Genomic DNA, 14509 nt, shown 5'->3' with positions numbered 1-14509 from the left:
CTTCTTCGAGAATCATGGCCCTACAATTCTTCGTTCGCATCTTCTTGTTTTTCTCGTTGTCAGTCAGTTTTGTCGGTACCCAGCACAATCAAGAATCCGGTGCTACAGGTGCTCTTAAACTTCAATAGAGCTACATCATCAGACAAAAAGAACCTCCTCGAGCACGAACAGCGTTGCTTCGACATGTTTCAAGTCAGCCAACACGCTCTACATCTTCTTGCATTCCTCCAGCTCATGCTACACGGAGGACAAGTGGTTTCAAGAAAGAGGCACTGCTGCTAATTCATATTCATGTTATCATACAATCAACCCACAAACGTTCTGCGGGGTTTACACTATTTACAAAGGCGAAATAGAGGTAGCAGTGTCATGTAGCAGCTGTCTTTGCCTTAGCCTTGGAATCGAGGAACAAGCCTCAGCTTGAGTCCGTTTTTCGCCTTCAGCACCAGTTCACTGCAAAACAATATCTTGTCCCTTTCTTGTACAGAGGAAATTTCGAAGTGGCGAATAATTGTCGCAAGAACAATCTTCACCTCTTGCATAGCGTACTTCTGGCCTGGAAAGACAATGACAATCCATTATTCATTACTCTACATATGAACTGTCCCGACACACTGGGAAGCGATTGTTACCTATGCAGTTCCTAGGCCCCGCCGAGAAAGGTACGTAGGCAAATGGATGGCGATTCCTGCTGTTTTCCGGGAAGAATCGCTCGGGCTGAAACTCTTCGGGGTTTGGGAACACTTCAGGATCGCGGTGCAAAGCGTAGATAATGATGTCTATGGTGGTGCCCTTCGGCACAGTTTTGCCGTCTAGAATATTTCGGATGGATGACCATTTCGGTGCAATTCTCGTTTACAAACACGACATCACTTACCCAACACGAAATCTTCCTTCACGTTTCTCCCAATCACTGGAACAGCCGGATAAATCCGCTGGCACTCCTGGAAGTGCAGGGAGATACATTACAGATGTGCACGACCTTATGGTTTGCCTTCAGCTACCTTCAGTACGCTATCAAAGTACTGCATCTCCTTCAGGTCATCTTGCGTGATATCCCGCTCATAATCGTCGCCCAGCACTGCATCCAGTTCTTCTCGTACTTTCTCTTGCACTGGTGGGTGCAGGCCGATCATGTACAGCCACCACGAAATGCCGGACGATGTTGTATCGTGGCCCTGGAACATGAAACGCCCCCTATCATCATCATCATCATCATCGTAGTCTATTTTGTTCTTGTTGGTGGGCCTGGAAGGGTTAAAGGGACCATGGGGAGATCCTTAGAGCCTCTGGAGGCATATGTAACACCCCAGGCAGCACGCCAATATTGGGCAAATATCGGTCCAATATTAGCAGCCAAGATTGCCAATATTGGCCCAATTTTGCAAATGCAACCAGGCCCAATATTGGTCCAATATTGGGACCCAATATTGGCAAGCCAATATTGCTATTATCTTATCAGTACCTTTATTGATATTTCAGATTACTATATAATCTCAACAAAAATCACACAGGTAATTTACGATTTGTGATTTTTGCTGGAACACTTTGGTTACTGAAGGAATTATGTTTCTCCTATGTAACATTACTGGCCGCTAATACATTCATCATATAGAGTATGAACAAAGCATTAGAAGCACTGAGATATTAACGAATAACGATAAAGAACGAATACCTTTTTTTTAAATACACGTGGTTCAAAGTTGTTCCCTGCGTACTGCTTTGCTAGCCAGAGACTTCGACTAGCTTAAAGCATGAGTGTGGCGATTGCACTTACCCATATCCGTTGGTATAGGGACTGATAACAATGGTGTGTTCGCAGCTCTCACAATTACTCAGTATTATCACTCTGTGTGTGTGGGAGAGATTTACTAGACGGATTTCACTCTTACCCAGCTTACAGTACTCCATAACCCCCTGGTCTTAGACCTGTGCATTTCCCACAAGAGTCGCATAGGACTAGTAGCCGCGACAATCTGACAAATTAACACCAGCCCAAAACGGATCGAGCGCGTTGCAAGCGAAGCATAAACGCAAAGCAATGCAATACTCGTTCGTACCTCAAACATGAACGTGTCCACTTCTTCGCACATGTCCGCAACAGTTAACGGGTCCGTCTCGAGGAAGCTCTGCTCCAGTAGTATGTCCAGGAAGGACCTCCTCTGTCTGACGCCTTCTCTCTTCGCTACCACTACACCAGATAGTTTTTCTTCTTGCAACTCTTTTCTCCTCTTCTCGATTACCTTCACGGTAGGGCGATATAAGCAAACCTACACGACCCTTTTCAAAACCTAGGTGGCTGACGTTACCCGATCCACGTGCTGTTCCCTTTCTTGTACTTACGTTCATTGTGAACGCATGAACTGTATCGACGTCCTTCTGGTACTGCTTTCCTTTGGACGTCCGGTAGTAAATGGCGTCGAACAAGTACCATAACGTTAGTGCTCTTTGGACCATGTTTTCTCCGAGCCTAAAAAATATATATACGTATAGTGTAGAGAACGAACGTAAGTATTGGCGCCCCCACGCACGTCTTTTTTTTTTCTTTTTTTTTATATACAGAGATATAAGTGCGTGTAGTATGTTAAATATTCTTACCTTTGCACTGCGCCCACGTAACGAGACAGCTCATCCTTTTGCGATTCTGGATCCACTCCCATAATGGTCTCTGAAGAATGTGCAATCGTTATTGGATTGCGGGTATTCATTCTATAGTTCCGATTACGTAGCAAAACAGCAAAAAGAACCCTAAACGAAAGAACACCAGAAACGACCATACCGAGAAGAACGCTGAGAGTGCAGTGTGCTGCTAGAGGTACTATGTCGACGAAGTCCTTGTGCTTGAGGTCTTTTAAGCGAAGGACCATATTCCTCGCGTGCACGTTCATTGGCCCGACAAAATCTTCCAGTATCCGAAAGTGAAATGCTGGGGTAAGCATCTTCCGTCGTCTTCTCCACTTGGGCCCGTCACTGTAGGACATAATGTTAAAAGCTCTGTCTGCTCATCTCTTTCACTGGAAGCAAAACTTGAATCTTAGCACATTTCCCCAAGTCTGTGGTTCACTTCATTCCATTACACATGTGTTTCCTGTTTCTGCGCATGCGTGAGGCAGCTATACGACATTCGTGGCGCCGAGTAAATATTACGCGCGCACTCAATAGATGGCGCCTGTAACTCGCATAAACAACACGTTCGCGGTTACAATAAGAGGCAATGAGGTTAACAGAACATAGGAATGTAATTAGGGATCCGCGTTTTCATCATTTGCCGAAAAACTGCCTCCGGATTTATACTTTTTTTTTATTATTCGGCATGTTCCGAAGAACTCCGAATTATACTCTTGCATATGGAGCTACGTGCCGAAAATGCCGGTCCCCAATCGCACAATCTTTCCTCTGTTCCTCAATCACATTTTCGTTTTTTCGTCACCTCCTTCCCAAGTGGAATGCGTTAAATTAACGTACCGCGGAGCTGCTAGTTTCAAGTTCAGGGCCCCAACAACGGGAAGGGAACTTTTTGCGTTCTCAATGTCCCCCTTACCAAGCATTTCACCCTCCATAGTGCTTCTCCATGGTGGTTATAGCTGCCGATTGCTCGGCATCTATTTCGGCGGAAACGTTTCAAAATGCGGGAAATATCCGAATTTGAGCAAAACGTATATATATGCCGAAAAACACCCGCCGACTCTCCCGCGAGGAATAAGTGCCGGAAAAGCGGGACCATCAATATAATGCAGTCAGGTTGGTGCAGGCCGGTTGTTTCCTAGGATTTTCCTGAGATTTTATACCATATGCAAGCTGTGTGCAACGAAGCTTCTTGAATGCTTTTAACGATGGAAACGGAACACTACCTGGTCAAAAGCCCCGTCCCGAGCCAGGAATGCAGAAATGAGTAATCCATCGACTTGGATGTCGTCGCTGGATGAGTGAGAACAATCTGAAATGAGTGGCTCGAGTAAGCATTTTGTTTGTCATATGCCCTCCGTCATTTGCACCTCGGTGAAGTCTGCTCTGTGAACTGCAAGGTTCCCAAACGTTCCAACGTAAAAACGACAAATCCCTTCCTTTTGATATTCCTGGAACATCCCAATGCGGGCTTGAAAAGTGGCTGCAATGAAAGTGTGAAAAATCTTTTGAACTACGGAGGCGAACTTGTCTGCAAGTTTTCTTTCGGTGCTACCCATGACAATACAATATCCTTTTTAGCAATATTCTGCTCAGCAGCAGGACAAACCTGGAAGTCCGTGTCAAGTTTACATGGCTCATATTTGTCTACCAAGATCGCGGTAATTTTTACGAGTTACAGTAATTTACGTACGGAAAGGCGATAGCGTACGATGTACTAAAACTCTATAATATCTACCTGAAGCCGATAAAACCTTGCTTAACGGTACAATACTTTCAACTTTTATGTGGGCATTACAGTTGAGTTAGTGCGGGAGGAATAACTGCGTATAGTATGGAAGAAATATGCAAATGAGCGTCGTGAGGCCTTCTGTTGTGTTTGCCCTTCTGTGTCCTTCAGTGAAATAAATAAAATAAATGTTTCATTGCCTCATTTTCTACAGCGTTACATGAGAATAACGCTTCGATGAATAGCAAAAGGGGATAAAGTTTAAGAACCACTAGAATGCTTCAAATGTCGCAGTACCGTTCCTCCGAACACTTCACACCCTGGTTTGGCGAGTCATGGCACGAGTTCACGGCTGAAAGACGAGTTATCTCCCAAATTATCCCCCAAACACTGTCCGGTAGACGACACGTGTCTGAGAAATTGTCTTATCTTTTCTGATAAAATATTTCGGCGCGGTAGCTGCTCTTATCTCCCTTCATCGTGGTTACCACCCAGAACATGACTTCAATACCTCGTGGTGCTACCTGCTAAGTACGCGTGAAAACGGTGCGAACGCCATACGGGAGCAAGAGGAGGTAAATAACATTGCAAATATTGTGTCCTGAAATTGGTGAGGTTCCAGCTGGTGTTGGTATGAAGGTGGTGAAGCAAATAGAAGTTGCAGTGACCCTTACCGTCCTATATAGTTCTGTGTGGCGTGATGTGTGCTTTGTGTGTCAGTGGCTTTGGTTCAGTGTGGAGCAACAGGAAGACTGCGTAGGGCCTTCAGGGATTTGGATGCCCTCCGAGAAGTCCGCGTCGCGTGAGCTCATGCTATGGTGTATCACACGTTGGTGAGTACAGGTATACTGCTTTGGATAATTGTGTCGGGGAGGGGGAGGGGGGAAGCAGAGCTCGTCCGGTGCCGATGGCGACTTTTCTCTTTTATTTGTTAATGATTAGGTTAACCTACTATGTTCGATAATTATTATTAGCACAGACATAATAGTAATTTAAATACCTTCAGTCACCGTTAACAAGCTTGTAAAGTGTCTACATCTGTCCTCTAATGTCGGATATGTTTGATTGTAGCATAATTTGAGAAGCTGAGTTTTACGCCTCAGTGTTTGTGTTTCTTTCTCTCGATCAAGGCCGAGAGCGGCAGGAATGTGGGGTGGTAAATATTGCTTTCAGAACCGTGTGTCGGAGATCTTCCGGCGCACGTCGATGGAACCCCTACCGTACTCGCCCCTCCTGAACGTGTGAACGAGCCCGTTTCAGCTCGCCGGTAGGGTGTCGCACCGAGGAGGAAATACACCGCTCTTCGTGTTCCGTAAACTTTTATCGGGGCCTGTACTCTACTCCCATTGCCTAACTCTCTCTCGCATTATAATTGTAATGACACTGTATAACCACTTTTCTTTTATGTGGCATGTGATTAATGCATATACCACATCGAGCTCACCGATACGCCATATCGACCTTCACGTGAATTCGTAGCCCGGGCTGAACTCACGCCTTATCAGTCTTGAGTTTTGAGGCCCGAAATGACGAGCTATGGAGGGTAGTTACAAAAATGGCGGATTTGTGCGGAACACTCGGAACGCTCTTCCCTTTATTTCTCCTAAGCGCCGCCAGGGCGGCTCTCTTCCCGCTGCGGAGTAGGGAGCCTCCATGGGTTGCTACGCACATGGAGCCTCCCTACTGCGGAGGTCGGAGCCGCGTTCAGCTTAACTCGGCTTCAAGCTGCGCTTAATTTGCGTGCCGGGCGCCACGATCAGAGTGTTGTGGGTATTACTAAGTGTCACTTACTGACATTGTAGGGCACGTGGCCTTTCAACGCATTGGCAGTTCTGTGCAGGGTAGTGCTCCACAGCAAAGGTATAGTTTCGTCCGGCCCGGGAAACTTCTTAAGTTCTCGCCACGTTGACTGTCGTATAGCTTGCATTAATCCCAAGAAAGCCACCAGCAGAAAAACGATGCCCAGCACGCTGGCGGCCACAGATACGCAGAACATTTCCAGATAGAAGAACCCCATTGTAACGTTTGACAGCGCACAGCTGCCGGCTCTCCACTGGTCCCTCTGTCTACACCGCTTCCTGATACCAGCCGTCTGCCGCTATGAAAACAAGGGTTGATAACGTCGCTCGAAGGCGGGGCGCCACACGTGTGGGGAGTTGAAGTCTACATGCTGTCTGTGTTCCGCCGGCAAATGACACATCTTCTCTTTCACTGGTTTCCTCGAATGAAAAGGGACAGGCCTGCAACGGGTGTTACGTGATTTTGATACGCTCCGCAGCACTTTGATATTGGGAACAATATTACACGACGTTGTTCGGTTTTCATTTCGATTGATACTGTCTGGGGAAGTACAGTTGCACTCTTATAAAAGCATTGTTCTGTCAATTTATTGGACTATGCACGGTAGTTCTAACACATAAAATTCGTTCAAATAGCTAAGCGTTTTGTATGCGTTCTGCAAAATTTTTGTGTGACACCATGATGTTGTTGACATCAACAGTATGGAATGCTTACTGGCAACACCCTGTGTGTTTCTTTGTATGGATCTATGTGCGGCATATTTCAAGAATCGACTGTAAGAGGTTGAGATAGAGTGGGCAATATGCTGTAGGTTGCAAAGTGAGGTAGTCAGTAATGTAGACATGGTAGCGCCATCTCTGAAGAAGCAGGTTAATTACGACTTCCAAGGTCTCCGCAGAGTAGTATTGTGTTCAAAACGTAGACGTATATAGTTGAGACAGCCGTTCTGTGTCTAAGCACATTTTTTTCAGGCTGCAAAATATTTTATAGCAGCGCTTGTCGAGCATTTGAACTTTACTTCGCGGCACCAACGTGTAACTGGTATTCTTGTCACCAGGTGACACTAGGGAAAGCCGGTATCCATCCATCCATTCATCCATCCATACTTTCAACACCACAACATTTATTTCGAGTTAGTTACGGAACTGCTGGCATGATCAACCTTGAAAGCACAATATTTGTGCACGTAGCTTGGGATCTCCTTTCAGCCGATACATAAATGAACAAATGCACGAAAGAAGGAAGGAAAGGGTATTCAAGAGAAAACATATGTGTGGGGCAAGTGACGTACGAACAGCGGGTGAGGCCAACGCCACCTGGATGCCGAAAGCACAGGAAGCCCGCTTAGTGCCTCCTCTCACATGCGCCTTGGGCCGACTTCACAGGGACCTGTGCCGACATTTGTCTTAAAGCGTCTGAGGAGAACTCATAGGGAAAACACCCAGATAGTACAGCCGGGAGCCCGGATTCGAACCCGGGTCCCTTTCCAGTCCCGGCTTTCACTCCTTCGCACGTAGTCTTACATATATGGTAACATAGAATGGGCGTTCCTTCTAGCCCGCCATAGTACATAGTCAGCCAATCCCCGCAGTCAGACAAGTTGTCAGCCAGTCGCCGAAGACGATTTTGAAACACAGGCTTCATGTGGCTTCCAGTAGCTGCTCATGTGGCTGATGCCGGATTGTCTCCATAGCTGCTGACGCCATAAAATAACTGTCGTGACTAGTGGGCTTCTTAATTGTTACGTCACGTTGCTCAGGCAATCAGACTTTGTCTCTAGGTGGCGTTGGTGAGGCCCTGTATGGATCACGTTACCTGAGGAAGCCAATGAGGAGACTCTTCACAGGCAACTTTAGGGGCCACCTCGGCACGATAGAATCACGGCTGTCCAAGAAGTTCCGAAGCCGTTCAATACAGGTAACTGTAAAATCGAAACCGGAAGAATAGCAGTGACGTCACCACGGCTGGCCCCCAATCGCAGCTGGCACTTTTTGGTAGCATAGGACTTATTCCTTCCTCCGTGACAGAATGAATCACTTAAAAAACAAAAACAAAATTCATTCAAGCGCTTTGAAAGAATCTCTCGCGGTTACTTTTTATTCGCTCTTCATTTATACTTAAATTGCAGCTCCCGTGGCTCAGTGGTTACCCTTTCACCCTTTACCCTTTCACCACCACCTTGTCCAAATGTAATCGATCACACTGAAACGGCCAAATGTGCAAGCTGGGACGTTACGACTCCCTGTTACTATAAACTGGAGTCGGATAGCCTTTTTTTATAATTATCCGCATCGAGCGCTCCATTTTTGGGCTATCATGATGCACGTCGTTTGTTGCGCAATACGCCGCCGCCAAAAAACGAACATTTTGTGAAGGGGCCGCACTCTGCTCCTTTAAATTACTTGCAATTTCTTATCAAACTGATAAAAGAGCATAAATGCAGGCGAGCTGGCGGAGGAACGCCATACTAAAAAAAAATAAAATAAAAAAAAGCCTGTGTTTGGGCCTTCTTTGTCGTCCATCTCTTTTTTTTTTCTGTCCAAATGCAGGTTCTTTTTCGTCTTTTTTTTTTGCAGTATGGATTTTGAATTTCTTCTTCTGTGTTGCTGTTATTTCAGTAACATATACCTTAAACATAATGATATTGCGTTGAGGAAACTAAACTGAAGTTGAAATTGAAACAAATCTCAAAATACATGTCGCTTAATACTTAATGGTCCTACATAGTCGGCACGCGCATTTCGCGTGCTGTCCGCGCAGTTTTCATTGGACGTTTCCTAGGAAGACCGTAACTTCTCCGCGTAGAGCTGGTATTTTACGTTTGGAAACATTTCATGCGTGGTTGGTCGTCGAAGCAAAGGCACCAAACACCATACTCACCACACACGCTCATCGGAACTGTAACACTTACCTTTGATGATGCAAAACGGCTGCCAAGAGGGAACATAGAGAACCTTTATTCAGAGATGCTAACTTGGTTTCACCGCCCATACCCTTGATAAACATGCGTTCACGGCGTGAAACCTCCCAAGCACATTGTTGTAGATGAGACAGCTACTCTTAGTGAATCATTTTGTCACAAACGGTTCGCGAACGGTTTTGACACGAACCAATCAGATGAATACGTTCTAAGTCACTTCTCATTCTCATCCTCGAAACGGTTCACAAACCGTTTGAGGCTACCCTTTCCCCTCTTTCGTGTTTAAGTTGTTTTGTTTTGTTTTGCAATAAACATATATCCCCCCCCCCGTTTGAGGAAAGACGATTCACTAAAAGTCACAATTGTCTGTGATCGAACACCGACATTTCGCCGCTTCGCCGTAGTGCGGTTGCAGGTTCAGTTACATCCGCGGCATATTCGCTCTACATCCTGGTTTGCGGATAGAAATATAACGTTTTCAAATCCGCGCACCTCTGCGGTGCGCGCACACGTCCGCATTTTATCCGCAAATAGGCTTGGTTGTGCTGGCATGATTGATGACACACAGTTAATGCAAAATGGAGTCGTAATGTGTTATCCTTTGCATTGCGGGGCCTTTAAAGAGACGGTCGCATCCAGAAACTCATCTATGAAGCAGGTACCACAGTGTTCGGCATCGCACGACAATCTGCGGAGGCCGCCGCGACAACGACATCAGCGTGACGTCACTCCCTAACAGGAGGAGTGACACTGAGGTGACATATAAACCCGCCATTTTTGTGACTACCCTCAAGCGGGTGCTTTTCGCAAGACCGCTATCTTGTCCTGGTCACACGTCATAGAAAACGTCATTTTGAGGTCACGTGACTTTGTTTACATGTCGTTTTAGCACTTGTCCACATATATTGGTCGGCTACAAGGCTACGTTTTTGGCTACTGTCAGTAAAAGTAGCGAAAAATGTAGCCATGTAGCCGACGAAAATATGCAGGAACCGCACAGACAAACAGGTACTGTAGCCAATTTGGCGAAAAGTGGCCAGTGTTGGCAACCCTGGAGGCAGTTAAGGAACAACTAGCGCCACCTGAGTCGCGACACTTCCTTCTCCTTTAATGTCCTTCCCGAACAAGTCGCGTAACGTATACGCTCGGGAGCGAGAAACTGGCATTGCGCTCGACAGAACGTATTCTACGTTTCGACAGTGAATGTATAGGCCTTCCTTACATGTGGCAGAGTAAGGAAAATGAACTGTATCTCTTTAGCTGTTACATAAATATCATGACAATTTATTCATCCGCTTGTACGTACAGACACAAGGTTTGCAGTTGACCTGCTTCGTATCAAAGTGATGGCTCGTTAGCACCATGAAGAGTGCCACTTATGTTAATAATATAACATAACACAGACGCCTTGCAGCCTGAATTTATGTACAACAGACTAGTAGGCAATGAGCATTTGTGAACAGGATAAAGTGTTTTGCTGAACTCATCACAAGACCGTGTATACATCGACATGTAATAACTCTTCTCACGGCCGATTTCTTTTCTTACTTTTTCTTACACTCGTAGATGTGGTAGATGCGCTTAAACAGGTGATGACGGGGGCGGAATATTAGGGCTGTGCGAACACTCGAAATGTTTGAATATCAATCGTAACGTCGTCAGATGCCCAGTCATCGACAGCAGCACTTTAGATCAGTGTTTGTTTAACCCCTGAAACGCAATACTCCACCCCACTGCTAGACGTACACTCTTAAAAATGAACTTCACCACATAGCACGCTCCTAGCCAACCATCATCCCGAATGACAACGTTCTCGCCCCTGATTTGTTGAAAACGGGAGGCGGAGCGTACTTTGTAACCATTGTCCGTACATAATTGTACAAAATAGGCTCCGCCTCCCATTTTCAACAAATCAGGGGCGAAAACGTTGTCATTCGGGACGATGGTTGGCTAGGAGCGTCCTATGTGGTGAAGTTCATTTTTAAGAGTGTAGTTCTGTGAAGGATGTAATGACAACCCACACAGTTACTCCAAATCCGATTTGTACCTCTTAACAGCCTTTAAAGACAAAGAAGAACGAATAGCACGAGGAATAACGTACTGTTTAGTGTGCTAGGAAATGCCTTTGGGGGGGATATATTTATTATTAAAAAATGGAAAAAAATTTTGAAAAAAAAAAGATTTTGAGTTACCAGACTTACAGCAATGTTGCGGGCAAACTAAAAGCTCGCTAGCGGATCCCCCCACCTGAACATATGTTACTTTGCTTCCCTATAGTCAAACTCGCATAAGGGGTCACTGTTGCGATATTTGTTACAGTGACAATTTGATTTCATTTCGATTTCTGATTTTTTTGGTAACTTTGGTTACCCTCAGTATTCTTATTTGCTAAACCTGTATTCGAACGTTTCATTTTTTCCGCACAGCCCTAAACATGAGTGAAGGCTACTCCTTGCAGAAATGATGTCACCCCCAATTTTTTTTTTTTTCGAAACATTGATGAGTGCGCACCATCCAGCCTGATGCGTGAATTACATACCTAATAGCTGACGTAATGTCGTGTGATGCATACAAAAATGCCACAAAAATTGTCACGAAGTGATTTTGAGGTATCTTCAAGTTCTCCTCGTGAATGAGACACCTCTTTGTGCAGTGTTACTTATTTATTAACGCATTTTTATTTCATCGCTCTCAATCTCGGTATCAACAGCAGTGGCAACACTTGAACTGCGATGCCCATTGACTAAATAAATAATCTTACAAACATGTCGCATTCCGTGATGCGTTCTTGCACGAGGAAGAGTCCAGGACACTCGTTAAGTTAATTAAGTTTGTTTAGATGTTAGTGTGCTCCCTATAGAAAAGTGTTCGAAGTGTGTTGTTGGTGTGGCGCGTTGCACTTCAAAGGCAAGGATACCCTTGTCGTTGACTTCAAAGATATTTCTTAAAACCCCAGGATGGATTTCATCTTTGGGAGGCAAGGAGGATTCGCATGGTTGCAGTATGAAATAAGGTAGTACGTGACGAAATCAGAACAACGAAAAATTAATCGCACAGCGAGCTCTTTTGGTGCGTCGTCTTTACGAGCCACAGTCTGCATTGGCGTTTCATGGATATAGCTGCGTATTCATTGTCATTTTGGTTTCGTCGCTTTATAATCATCTTTCATACTGCAGTCATTCGAATCGTCCAGCAGATAACTTCTTGAGACAAAATCAGTCCTCGGGCCTTAAACCTTTAGACGTGGCTATCTTACCGGTTTGCCCTGTTTCGGAGATCTCTTTGGTTGTCTAAACAATTGACGAAATCAGTTTAATGCACCGTTCAAGGCGTGTTTTTTTTTTTTTTCCAATTTCTATTTGTCATATTTTTCTTCGTGCATACTCTGAGTAAAAGAGACAAAAAAGCAGTACCTAAGAACAAATGTTTTCTGCCGTTAAATCTCTGTAAAATTCCCACGTGAACCACAACAAAGGTGGCGGAAAAACTAAGGTATCAGAAGTGGACTAGTATGTACGGAAGTGGTACTCGTTCACCATACAGACTTCACACGGTTTTCAGTTACACCCAGAGACTTCCAACTAAGCACTGCGTCCTTCCTGCAGAGGTCACTCATGTCACTATCTTCATAGTCTGGAATACGTATTGGCACGCTATGAAGGGAAACTGGGCATCTGCACCATCTTCTTTCAGAATATCTATATAGTGAACCAGTTACAATATCGCTGCCATGTCAGACAACTAATCAGTCCAAACGCGCGCTCTCTCGTTTCATGTAATGCTCACGAACACAATAGAAAAAAAAATAAAATAAAGTCACGAGCACGGACACACGCACGCTAGCACAACCACACATGACGACTGCCTACACTTGAGGTTGTTAGTACTTTTACATACACAGGAATCGTGCAAATATCTTCGTCTCCATTACAGAGAAGGCCGCAACTTCTTGGTGACAAGTCTTTTCTCTATGACGTTACGAGACGAAGGGACTGGCTCGGCCTTCATCGATGTTATTTACACTGGGTGTACCGTAGGAAGGAGGGAAATAGCTGGTGGACTTCGTGCTAAATTGGCCTAGCGGGGTGGAATGACTTGCAGATTTTGGCTGAGTCTCGCCTGATAGGAAGAATGGCCGCAGCATCGAGACTCCCGGCTTCACTTGGCGCTGCTGTGCCTGTCTATCCCCGAGTGTTAGTGTGCTTGACTTTGGCCGTCTCCGCTTCCTGGCTTCGTGGGTGTTGTGGACAGCCACAGTGATTCGGTGCATATCTCGGCCCTTGCAGCCAGTGCTGCATTCCGCTAGCGAGGTTTAAACTTAATTCTAAGGCCATGCTTCGATCTCGTGACCAACTCGGCAACCAGGTGGATTTTGTCCCTGAAATCCACAGAATGAATGTGGAAATTCCGCAGCACGGAGCAGAGGACCACCTTCTCTTCCATGAGTGCGAACTTCTGACCTGGAAGGGTAAAATCACAATACACCATGTTGTGAGATTGTCCCTATCACAAAATAGCGACTGCAAACACTTCGTGTCTCTACGTGCATAGTTTGTTCTGTTGCTTTGTTTGCTACGGAAGTAACGTTAAGAGTGTGGTGGACAAGTGAAATGGTGTAAATTCAGTTGCGCTCGGTCCTTGTAGTTTTCTACCTTTATTTCTCGCCAGGATGTAGGGGACTAATCTAGAACACAACGCAGTAACAAGACAAAGACGCGCAAGGAACACACAAAGGCGCAGTACGAAGTTGTGCCGTTGTCTTCCTTGTGCGTCTTTGTCTTCTTGCTGCGTTGTGTTCTAGATCATGAAATACCAACTTCCCCACTTCAAAGCCTTGGTGTAGGGGACTAGTTTTTGATGCGCGCTTCAGGAACCGGCCTGTAGTCTAACGCCTGTCCCGCGTCCGCTTTTATCCGCGTTGTGTGCCGCATCAGCGACCGTCGAGTGTATCCTTCTTTCCTGGGGCTTCTTCCCTGCTGCTCTCTCCTGGCACCACTACCGTCACCAACAACTTTTTCCAGTCTCTCTTCAAACTTCCAGTTTTAATTTTTTTCGTCTGCGCAGTGTGTCAGACACACGATTCACATTGTGTGGTGTTCTCTTCCATAATGAGACTCCTGGAACTGAACTCCTGACCTTACAGGAGTACGTTGGCTGCTACTAGGTTACCTGTGAAAGATGCCGCCCGCCACGAGTGTATTCGTCTGTGTGAATGTGCGAGCGATGTGAAAGAGGATGAGAAAGGGACCATGTGTCCCTGTGTTTCCCAAGGGTGCTTGGTATGTTGATGGGAGCGTAGCCAGCGTGACGTAATCGGCATCTCTGACCGCAAATCGGAGTCTGTCGGGTGTGCGTTCGAATCCCTCTGCTGACGCCTTTTTGAGCGCCATTTTTTAACCATATGGTATGCAACTGTGTAAAATGGGGCCCAACTG

The 14509-nt window shown here is 45.6% G+C and overlaps 1 protein-coding gene and 1 pseudogene across 2 annotated transcripts in view; one reads left to right on the top strand and one right to left on the bottom strand.

The window, feature by feature from the left end:
- Window positions 1-276: 276 nt before the first annotated feature.
- LOC135369468 (uncharacterized) overlaps window positions 277-14509 on the bottom strand; it is an 80515-nt pseudogene continuing 66282 nt past the window's right edge.
- Window positions 4835-14509, top strand: part of LOC135368804 (protein qui-1-like) — a 336239-nt gene continuing 326564 nt past the window's right edge. For both annotated transcript variants that reach the window (XM_064602319.1, XM_064602318.1), the window contains exon 1: window positions 4835-5187. The gene's annotated coding sequence lies outside the window, so the exon portion shown is untranslated. The remainder of the gene's footprint in view (window positions 5188-14509) is intronic.

This window comes from Ornithodoros turicata, chromosome 9 (assembly GCF_037126465.1).
Source record: "Ornithodoros turicata isolate Travis chromosome 9, ASM3712646v1, whole genome shotgun sequence".
In the NCBI taxonomy this organism is placed as follows: domain Eukaryota; kingdom Metazoa; phylum Arthropoda; class Arachnida; order Ixodida; family Argasidae; genus Ornithodoros; species Ornithodoros turicata.
Note: the sequence above shows the minus strand (reverse complement) of the source record. Positions and strands in the feature narration are given on the sequence as shown.